Here is an 11,521-nt window from a genome sequence, read left to right as displayed (position 1 = left end):
TTTTCTGATGTGGCAATATTTATGAGTTTACTCCTGTGTGACCTCGCTGAGGAGAAAATACAGCTAATATATACTGCTGTACCAAGGTGATCTTGGCAGGAAAGGCACTGGACTGTCGACATAAGATTTCTTCCACAAAACAGAGCGCCATTACTGTTCCTTAGGAAGTGCCCACCCGCGTCACCCTCAGCCCTGCGCGCGCCCGCGTCTCTCTCCTCAGCCCTGCGCGCGCGCCCGCGTCTCTCTCCTCAGCCCTGCGCGCGCGCCCGCGTCTCTCTCCTCAGACCTGTGCGCGCCCCGCCCGCGTCTCTCTCCTCAGACCTGTGCGCGCCCCGCCCGCGTCTCTCCTCAGTCCTGTGCGCGCCCGCGTCTCTCTCCTCAGACCTGTGCGCGCCCCGCCCGCGTCTCTCTCCTCAGACCTGTGCGCGCCCCGCCCGCGTCTCTCTCCTCAGTCCTGTGCGCGCCCGCGTCTCTCTCCTCAGCCCTGCGCGCGCGCCCGCGTCTCTCTCCTCAGACCTGTGCGCGCCCCGCCCGCGTCTCTCTCCTCAGTCCTGTGCGCGCCCGCGTCTCTCTCCTCAGACCTGTGCGCGCCCCGCCCGCGTCTCTCTCCTCAGTCCTGTGCGCGCCCGCGTCTCTCTCCTCAGACTTGCGTGCGCCCGCGTCTACTTTCTCTCCTGCGCAGAGTAGTTGAGTCGAACGGGTTTTCCCGCCCTCTCCACACACGCTGAATCTATAGTAGCACCTGGTAAATCTATCCTGACTTTTTTCAAAAACGGGCGAGGATTGTGCAGTGTGGGGGAATGTACATAATCGTTTTTAGCTGTCTAACTTTACCACAGGACGGTGATATGGCGCCGAAGCTGTTATCCCTACACAATGCGGAGCACATTAGCCCTCATCTGTTTACGTGCCTTCTGTCAGATTGCTCCGCATTTAGGATGTTATTTTTTTGTCATATCTTTTTTTTTTTCTCTAAGCACAGATAATGTGTGAGGAAAAAATCAAAATAGGGTTATTTTAATAGTATCAGTGAGAAAAAACTAAGCATGAGACTGCTTATTTGTCTTGTTAGGGTAGTCCACACATAGTGGCCACATTGCAGCCATGCGCTGCCTGACTATGTGGCTTTAACGCACTCTCGTGTCGTAGTCAGTTTTTACTGTAATTGCTGGGCTAGAATCAGCACTTTTTCCCACAAAACTTCACCGCCATTACCAGCAAGTAGAGACAAATGGAGCAATGTGCAGTAAGGCAGGGGTCACACATACAAAACAACTGCAAAGCTGCTTGTTTCCAAAAGTCTGACTTTCTGCAGTATCGTTGGAGATTCATTACAAAACAGCTGGCCTACTGTCAATGGCCTTGTGCTTTCAGTAAAAACACGTCCATTAACACCTTTGTGACCTGCGCGGTACTAGTACGGAGCAGGTCGCTTCTCTCCCTTTGATGTGGGTTCCGACGGTGAGCACACATTTTTCCTGCACGTCTCAGCTGACATGTGCCTGGAATAGCCATGGGTGGAATCGCGATTCACCTGTGGCTATTAACCCGTTAAATGCAGCTGTCAATCTCGGAAATCCCACCCATCGGTGACCCACGTGATCACGGTGCATCGGTGTGTTGGCATGACAACCAGAGGTCTCCTGCCTGCTGTGAGTGCTGCCCGGTGGTCGGCGCTCCTAGCAATTGAGGTATTCTGCTACATACAGGTGATCTGATCATCACCTGTATGTAGCAGAGCCGATCGTGTTATGGCGGCTTCTAGTCTTCCATGGAGACTATCGAAACATGCCAAAAGTAAAAAAAAAAGTTTTTAAAAAATATACGGTAAAAGTTCAAATCACCCCCCTTTTCCCCATTCAAGATAAAACAATTTAAACATAAAACCTACACATTTGGTATCGCTGCATTCAGAATCGCCCGATCTATAAAAAAAAAATGATTAAACTGATCGCTAAAGGGTGTAGCGAGAAAAAAATTAAAAATGACAATTACATTTTTTGGGTCGCCGCAACATTGCAGCTAAAATGCAATAACGGGCGACCATAGCAACGTATATGCACCAAAATGGTATAATTAAAATGTCAGCCCAACCTGAGATCACGAAAAATGGAGACGCTATTGGAAAATAGCGCAATTATTTATTTTTTTTTAGCAAAGTTTGGATTTTTTTTTTCACCACTTAGATAAAAAAGAACCTAGACATGTTTGGTGTCTATAAACTCGTAATGTCCTGGAGAATTGTAATGGCAGGTCAGTTTTAGCATTTAGTGAACCTAGCAAAAAAGCCAAACAAAAAACAAGTGTGAGATTGCACTTTTTTTTTGCAATTTCACTGCTCTTGGAATTTTTTCCTATTTTCTGGTACACGACATGGTAAAACCAATGGTGTCGTTCAAAAGTACAACTCGTCCCGCAAAAAATAAGCCCTCAGCCATATTGACGGAAAAATAAAAAAGTTATGGCTCTGGGAAGGAGGGGAACGAAAGACGAAAACGCAAAACCGAAAAAAGCTCCGGGGGTTAAGGGGTTAAAGGCTCAATGCTGACCGCTCTATGTGATGATTTATCAACCTTTGCCTGAGGTACCATCATCTATTTGAACTGGGTGAGATTGTTCTAAGTTAAATTAATCTCTACTCTTATGGGTCAAAAGTGGCTATGAGTCAGTGGTTCTGACATGTGATTGTACTCTTATTGCCCTATTTTTGTCTATGTGACTATATTGCCAGTGGTACTGGTGTTGGTTGTGTAGAATAGACATTTGGACCCCTAAGGCCGGCGTCACACTCAGCGTATGTAAATACGGTCCGTAATACGCAGAAATGTTCCCAAATTAGTGGTCCGTATGTCATCCGTAGGCAGGGTGTGTCAGCGTATTTTGTGCATGGCATCCTCCGTATGTAATCCGTATGGCATCCGTACTGCGATATTTTCTCACAGGCTTGCAAAACCGACATCTAATGGATTTATGTGCTCAAATGTTCGTTAAAACATATATACAGTATGTGTGTATATATATATATATCATTGAGACACACACATATACTGTATATATATATTCTGTAGTTATATTTAATTCAGCGCGAGATATGTGAAAAGCCGGTAATTCAATTGCCGGCTTTTCATTTCTCCTTCCCAAACCCGACATGATATGAGACATGGTTTACATACAGTAAACCATCTGATATCCTTTTTTTTTGCATATTCCACACTACTAATGTTAGTAGTGTGTATGTGCAAAATTTGGGCACTGTAGCTTGTAAAATAAAGGGTTAAATCGCGGAAAAAATTGGCGTGGGCTCCCGCGCAATTTTCTCCGCCAGAGTGGTAAAGCCAGTGACTGAGGACAGATATTAACCCCTTCACCCCCAAGGGTGGTTTGCACGTTAATGACCGGGCCAATTTTTACAATTCTGACCACTGTCCCTTTATGAGGCTATAACTCTGGAACGCTTTGACAGATCTTGGCGATTCTGACATTGTTTTCTCGTGACATATTGTACTTCATGTTAAAGGTAAAATTTATTCGATATAACTTGCGTTTATTTGTGAAAAAAATGGAAATTTGGCGAAAATTTTGAAAATTTTGCAATTTTCCAACTTTGAATTTTTGTGCCCTTAAATCACAGACATATGTCATGCAAAATACTTAATAAGTAACATTTCCCACATGTCTACTTTACATCAGTACAATTTTGGAACCAAAATTTTTTTTTGTGACGGAGTTATAAGGGTTAAAAGTTGACCAGCAATTTCTCATTTTTACAACACCATTTTTTTTTAGGGACCACATCTCATTTGAAGTCATTTTGAGGGGTCTATATGATAGAAAATACTCAAGTGTGACACCATTCTAAAAACTGCACCCCTCAAGGTGCTCAAAACCACATTCAAGAAGTTTATTAACCCTTCAGGTGTTTCACAGGAATTTTTGGAATGTTTAAATAAAAATGAACATTTAACTTTTTTTCACACAAAATTTATTTCAGCTCCAATTTGTTTTATTTTACCAAGGGTAACAGGAGAAAATGGACCCCCAAAGTTGTTGTACAATTTGTCCTGAGTACGATGATACCCCATATGTGGGTGTAAACCATTGTTTAGGCGCATGGCAGAGCTTGGAAGGGAAGGAGCGCCATTTGACTTTTCAATGCAAAATTGACTGGAATTGAGATGGGACGCCATGTTGCGTTTGGAGAGCCCCTGATGTGCCTAAACATTGAAACTCCCTACAAGTGACACCATTTTGGAAAGTAGACCCCCTAAGGAACTTATCTAGATGTGTGGTGAGCACTTTGACCCACCAAGTGCTTCACAGAAGTTTATAATGCAGAGCCGTAAAAATAAAAAATCATATTTTTTCACAAAAATGATCTTTTCGCCCCCAATTTTTTATTTTCCCAAGGGTAAGAGAAGAAATTGGACCCCAAAAAATGTTGTGCAATTTGTCCTGAGTACGCTGATACCCCATATGTGGGTGTAAACCATTGTTTGGGCGCATGGCAGAGCTTGGAAGGGAAGGAGCGCCATTTGACTTTTCAATGCAAAATTGACTGGAATTGAGATGGGACGCCATGTTGCGTTTGGAGAGCCCCTGATGTGCCTAAACATTGAAACTCCCTACAAGTGACACCATTTTGGAAAGTAGACCCCCTAAGGAACTTATCTAGATGTGTGGTGAGCACTTTGACCCACCAAGTGCTTCACAGAAGTTTATAATGCAGAGCCGTAAAAATAAAAAATCATATTTTTTCACAAAAATGATCTTTTTGCCCCCAATTTTTTATTTTCCCAAGGGTAAGAGAAGAAATTGGACCCCAAAAAATGTTGTGCAATTTGTCCTGAGTACGCTGATACCCCATATGTGGGTGTAAACCATTGTTTGGGCGCATGGCAGAGCTTGGAAGGGAAGGAGCGCCATTTGACTTTTCAATGCAAAATTGACTGGAATTGAGATGGGACGCCATGTTGCGTTTGGAGAGCCCCTGATGTGCCTAAACATTGAAACTCCCTACAAGTGACACCATTTTGGAAAGTAGACCCCCTAAGGAACTTATCTAGATGTGTGGTGAGCACTTTGACCCACCAAGTGCTTCACAGAAGTTTATAATGCAGAGCCGTAAAAATAAAAAATCATATTTTTTCACAAAAATGATCTTTTTGCCCCCAATTTTTTATTTTCCCAAGGGTAAGAGAAGAAATTGGACCCCAAAAAATGTTGTGCAATTTGTCCTGAGTACGCTGATACCCCATATGTGGGTGTAAACCATTGTTTGGGCGCATGGCAGAGCTTGGAAGGGAAGGAGCGCCATTTGACTTTTCAATGCAAAATTGACTGGAATTGAGATGGGACGCCATGTTGCGTTTGGAGAGCCCCTGATGTGCCTAAACATTGAAACTCCCTACAAGTGACACCATTTTGGAAAGTAGACCCCCTAAGGAACTTATCTAGATGTGTGGTGAGCACTTTGACCCACCAAGTGCTTCACAGAAGTTTATAATGCAGAGCCGTAAAAATAAAAAATCATATTTTTTCACAAAAATGATTTTTTGCCCCCAATTTTTTATTTTCCCAAGGGTAAGAGAAGAAATTGGACCCCAAAAAATGTTGTGCAATTTGTCCTGAGTACGCTGATACCCCATATGTGGGTGTAAACCATTGTTTGGGCGCATGGCAGAGCTTGGAAGGGAAGGAGCGCCATTTGACTTTTCAATGCAAAATTGACTGGAATTGAGATGGGACGCCATGTTGCGTTTGGAGAGCCCCTGATGTGCCTAAACATTGAAACTCCCTACAAGTGACACCATTTTGGAAAGTAGACCCCCTAAGGAACTTATCTAGATGTGTGGTGAGCACTTTGACCCACCAAGTGCTTCACAGAAGTTTATAATGCAGAGCCGTAAAAATAAAAAATCATATTTTTTCACAAAAATGATCTTTTTGCCCCCAATTTTTTATTTTCCCAAGGGTAAGAGAAGAAATTGGACCCCAAAAAATGTTGTGCAATTTGTCCTGAGTACGCTGATACCCCATATGTGGGTGTAAACCATTGTTTGGGCGCATGGCAGAGCTTGGAAGGGAAGGAGCGCCATTTGACTTTTCAATGCAAAATTGACTGGAATTGAGATGGGACGCCATGTTGCGTTTGGAGAGCCCCTGATGTGCCTAAACATTGAAACTCCCTACAAGTGACACCATTTTGGAAAGTAGACCCCCTAAGGAACTTATCTAGATGTGTTTTGAGAGCTTTGAACCCCCAAGTGTTTCACTACAGATTATAACGCAGAGCCGTGAAAATAATTTTTTTTTTTTTTCTCAAAAATGATTTTTTAGCCCCCAGCTTTGTATTTTCACAAGGGTAACAGAATAAATTGGACCCCAAAATTTGTTTTCCAATTTGTCCTGAGTACGCTGATACCCCATATGTGGGGGGGAACCACTGTTTGGGCGCATGACAGAGCTCGGAAGGGAAGGAGCGCCATTTGGAATGCAGACTTAAATGGATTGGTCAGCAGCCGTCACGTTGCATTTGCAGAGCCCCTGATGTACCCAAACAGTACAAACCCCCCACAAGTGACCCCATATTGGAAACTAGACCTCCCAAGGAACTTATCTAGATGTGTTTTGAGAACTTTGAACCCCCAAGTGTTTCACTAAAGTTTATAGCGCAAAGCCGTGAAAATAAAAATTCTTTTTTTTTTTTTTCACAAAAATGATTTTTTAGCCCCCAGTTTTGTATTTTCACAAGGGTAACAGGATAAATTAGACCCCAAAAGTTGTTGTCCAATTTGTCCTGAGTACGCTGATACCCCATATGTGGGGGGGAACCACTGTTTGGGCGCATGACAGAGCTCGGAAGGGAAGGAGCGCCATTTGGAATGCAGACTTAAATGGATTGGTCAGCAGCCGTCACGTTGCATTTGCAGAGCCCCTGATGTACCCAAACAGTACAAACCCCCCACAAGTGACCCCATATTGGAAACTAGACCTCCCAAGGAACTTATCTAGATGTGTTTTGAGAACTTTGAACCCCCAAGTGTTTCACTAAAGTTTATAGCGCAAAGCCGTGAAAATAAAAATTCTTTTTTTTTTTCACAAAAATGATTTTTTAGCCCCCAGTTTTGTATTTTCACAAGGGTAACAGGATAAATTAGACCCCAAAAGTTGTTGTCCAATTTGTCCTGAGTACGCTGATACCCCATATGTTGGGGGGAACCACTGTTTGGGCGCATGACAGAGCTCGGAAGGGAAGGAGCGCCATTTGGAATGCAGCCTTAAATGGATTGGTCTGCAGGCGTCACGTTGCATTTGCAGAGCCCCTGATGTACCCAAACAGTACAAACCCCCCACAAGTGACCCCATATTGGAAACTAGACCTCCCAAGGAACTTATCTAGATGTGTTGTGAGAACTTTGAACCCCCAAGTGTTTCACTACAGTTTATAATGCAGAGCCGTGAAAATAAAACATCTTTTTTTTCCCACAAAAATGATTTTTAGCCCCCCAAATTTTTATTTTCCTAAGGATAACAAGAGAACTTGGACCCCAGAAGTTGTTGTTCAATTTGTCCCGAGTACGCTGATAACACATATGTTGGGGTAAACCCCTTTTTGGGCGCACGGGAGAGCTCGGAAGGGAAGGAGCACTGTTTTACTTTTTCAACGCAGAATTGGCTGGAATTGAGATTGGACGCCATGTCGCGCTTGGAGAGCCCCTGATGTGCCTGGACAGTGGAAACCCCCCAATTCTACCTGAAACCCTAACCCAAACACACCCCTAACCCTAATCCCAACGGTAACCCTAACCACACCCCTAGCCCTGACACACCCATAATTCTAATCCCAACCCTAATCCAAACGTAAATGTAATCCAAACCCTAACCCTAACTTTAGCCCCAACCCTAACTTTAGCCCCAACCCTAACTTTACCTCCAACCCTAGCCCTAACCCTAACCCTACCCCTAACCCTAACCCTAAACGTGACTGAAATACGTGGCACTGAAATACGTGGCACTGAAATACGTGGCACTGAAATACGTGGCACTGAAATACGTGGCACTGAAATACGTGGCACTGAAATACGTGATACGTGGCACTTAAATACGTGGCACTGAAACACGTGGCACTGAAATACGTGGCACTGAAATATGTGGCACTGAAATACGTGGCACTGAAATATGTGATACGTGGCACTTAAATACGTGGCACTGAAATACGTGGCACTGAAATACGTGGCACTTAAATACGTGGCACTTAAATACGTGGCACTGAAATATGTGATACGTGGCACTTAAATACGTGGCACTGAAATACGTGGCACTTAAATACGTGGCACTTAAATACGTGGCACTGAAATATGTGATACGTGGCACTTAAATACGTGGCACTGAAACACGTGGCACTGAAATACGTTATACGTGGCACTGAAATACGTGGCACTGAAATACGTGGCACTGAAATACGTGCAACTGAAATACGTGGTACTAAAATATGTGGCACTGAAATACGTGATACGAGGCACTGAAATACGTGGCACTGAAACACGTGGCACTGAAATACATGGCACTGAAATACGTGGCACTGAAATACGTGGCACTGAAATACGTGGCACTGAAATACGTGGCACTATGACTGTCAGAAAATGTTCATTAAACGGTTAGGGGTGAGGTTAGGGGTAGAGTTAGGGTTAGGGTTTGGATCCCTTTATCACCTTGATGGTGGTGGGTGGCTTTTCAGTGTGTTTTCTGTTTTTTTTCGATAAAAATGCATGCGTTTTTAACGCAAACAAACGCATGTGCTTAAAAACGCAAGAAAATACTGCAGGTTGTATTTCTGAAAATGAACGCATGCAGAAAAAAAACGCATGCGTTTGAAAACGCGACCAAACGCGTACAAAAAAACCGCATGCGTTTTCAATGTTAAATATAGGGAAAAAACGCATGCGTTTTTTTGTGCAAAAAACGCTGCAGACAAAAACGGAAGTGTGAAACCAGCGACGCTTTTTGTAGCAAAAAAGTTTTTGCGTCTCCACCTTTTGAGACCTATAATTTTTCCACATTTGCTCCACAGAGTCATGTGAGGTCTTGTTTTTTGCGGGACGAGTTGACGTTTTTATTGGTAACATTTTCGGACACGTGACCATTTTTGATCGCTTTTTATTCCGATTTTTGTGAGGCAGAATGACCAAAAACCTGCTATTCATGAATTTCTTTTGGGAGAGGCGTTTATACCGTTCCGCGTTTGGTAAAATTGATAAAGCAGTTTTATTCGTCGGGTCAGTATGATTACAGCGATATCTCATTTATATCATTTTTTTATGTTTTGGCGCTTTTATACGATAAAAACTATTTTATAGAAAAAATAATTATTTTGGTATCGCTTTATTCTCAGGACTATAACTTTTTTATTTTTTTGCTGATGATGCTGTATGGCGGCTTGTTTTTTGCGGGACAAGATGACGTTTTCAGCGGTACCATGGATATTTATATCAGTCTTTTTGATCGCGTGTTATTCCACTTTTTGTTCGGCGGTATGGTAATAAAGCGTTGTTTTTTGCCTCGTTTTTTTTTTTTTTTTCTTACGGTGTTTACTGAAGGGGTTAACTAGTGGGGCAGTTTTATAGGTTGGGTCGTTACGGACGTGGCGATACTAAATATGTGTACTTTTATTGTTTTTTTTTTTTATTTAGATAAAGAAATGTATTTATGGGAATAATATTTTTTTTTTTTTTTTCATTATTTTGGAATATTTTTTTTTATTTTTTTTTACACATTTGGAAATTTTTTTTTTTACTTTTTTACTTTGCCCCAGGGGGGGACAATACAGATCGGTGATCTGTCAGTTTGCATAGCACTCTGACAGATCACCGATCTGCGAGAAGTGCAGGCTGCTTCACAGTGCCTGCTCTGAGCAGGCTTCTGTGAAGCCACCTCCCTCCCTGCAGGACCCGGATCCGCGGCCATCTTGGATCCGGGTCTGGAGCAGGCAGGGAGGGAGGTAAGACCCTCGCAGCAACGCGATCACATCGCGTTGCTGCGGGGGGCTCAGGGAAGCCCGCAGGGAGCCCTCTCCCTGCGCGATGCTTCCCTGCATCGCCGGCACATCGCGATCATGTTTGATCGCGGTGTGCCGGGGGTTAATGTGCCGGGGGCGGTCCGTGACCGCTCCTGGTACATAGTGCCGGATGTCAGCTGCGATATGCAGCCGACACCCGGCCGCGATCGGCCGCGCTCCCCCCGTGAGCGCGGCCGATCGGCTATGACGTACTATCCCGTCGGCGGTCATACGGGCCCACCCCACCTCGACGGGATAGTACGTCGGATGTCAGGAAGGGGTTAATAGCCTAGAGAGGGTCCATGGTTATTGGCCCCCCCTGGCTAAAAACATCTGCCCCCAGACACCCCAGAAAGGCACATCTGGAAGATGCGCCTATTCTGGCACTTGGACACTCTCTTCCCACTCCCGTGTAGCGGTGGGATATGGGGTAATGAAGGGTTGTAAGGTGACATTAAGCCAGATTAATAATGGAGAGGCGTCAATTATGACACCTATCCATTATTAATCCAATAGTACGAAATGGTTAATAAAACACACACATTTTAATGAAATAAAGACACAGGGTGTTGTAATATTTTATTATACTGGTAATCCACCTGATGACCCCAAAAGTTGTTGTACAATTTGTCCTGAGTACGACGATACCCCATATGTGGGTGTAAACCATTGTTTGGGCGCAGGGCAGAGCTCGGAAGAGAAGGAGCGCCATTTGACTTTTCAATGCAAAATTGACTGGAATTGAGATGGGACGCCATGTTGCGTTTGGAGAGCCCCTGATGTGCCTAAACATTGAAACCCCCCACAAGTGACACCATTTTGGAAAGTAGACCCCTTATGGAACTTATCTAGATGTGTGTTGAGCACTTTGACCCAACAAGTGCTTCACAGAAGTTTATAATGCAGAGCCGTAAAAATAAAAAATCATATTTTTTCACAAAAATGATCTTTCGCCCCCATTTTTTTATTTTCCCAAGGGTAAGAAAAGAAATTAGACCACAAAAGTTGTGCAATTTGTCCTGAGTACGACGATACCCCATATGTGGGGGTAAACCACTGTTTGGGCGCATAGCAGAGCTCGGAAGGGAAGGAGCGCTATTTGACTTTTCAATGCAAAATTGACTGGAATTAAGATGGGACGCCATGTTGCGTTTGGAGAGCCCCTGATGTGCCTAAACATTAAAACCCCCCACAAGTGACACCATTTTGGAAAGTAGACCCCCTAAGGAACTTATCTAGATGTGTTTTGAGAGCTTTGAACCCCCAAGTGTTTCACTACAGTTTATAACGCAGAGCCGTGAAAATAAAAATTCCTCTTTTTTTTCACAGAAATGATTTTTTAGCCCCCAGCTTTGTATTTTTACAAGGGTAACATAATAAATTGGACCCCAAAAGTTCTTGTCCAATTTGTCCTGAGTACGCTGATACCCCATATGTGGGGGGGAACCACTGTTTGGGCGCATGATA

At 43.7% G+C, this 11,521-nt stretch overlaps 1 protein-coding gene across 1 annotated transcript in view; it reads left to right on the top strand.

Annotated features, from left to right (window-relative positions):
• Positions 1 to 509: 509 nt before the first annotated feature.
• The window catches only part of SYCP3 (synaptonemal complex protein 3), a 61,731-nt gene continuing 50,719 nt past the window's right edge, over positions 510 to 11,521 (top strand). Inside the window, exon 1 of the mRNA XM_077265612.1 lies at positions 510 to 745. The gene's annotated coding sequence lies outside the window, so the exon portion shown is untranslated. The remainder of the gene's footprint in view (positions 746 to 11,521) is intronic.

The sequence above is a fragment of the Ranitomeya variabilis genome, chromosome 5, assembly GCF_051348905.1.
Source record: "Ranitomeya variabilis isolate aRanVar5 chromosome 5, aRanVar5.hap1, whole genome shotgun sequence".
Taxonomy (NCBI): Eukaryota; Metazoa; Chordata; class Amphibia; order Anura; family Dendrobatidae; genus Ranitomeya; species Ranitomeya variabilis.
The sequence above is the reverse complement of the archived record's forward strand: the minus strand, read 5'-3'. Positions and strand labels throughout refer to the sequence as shown.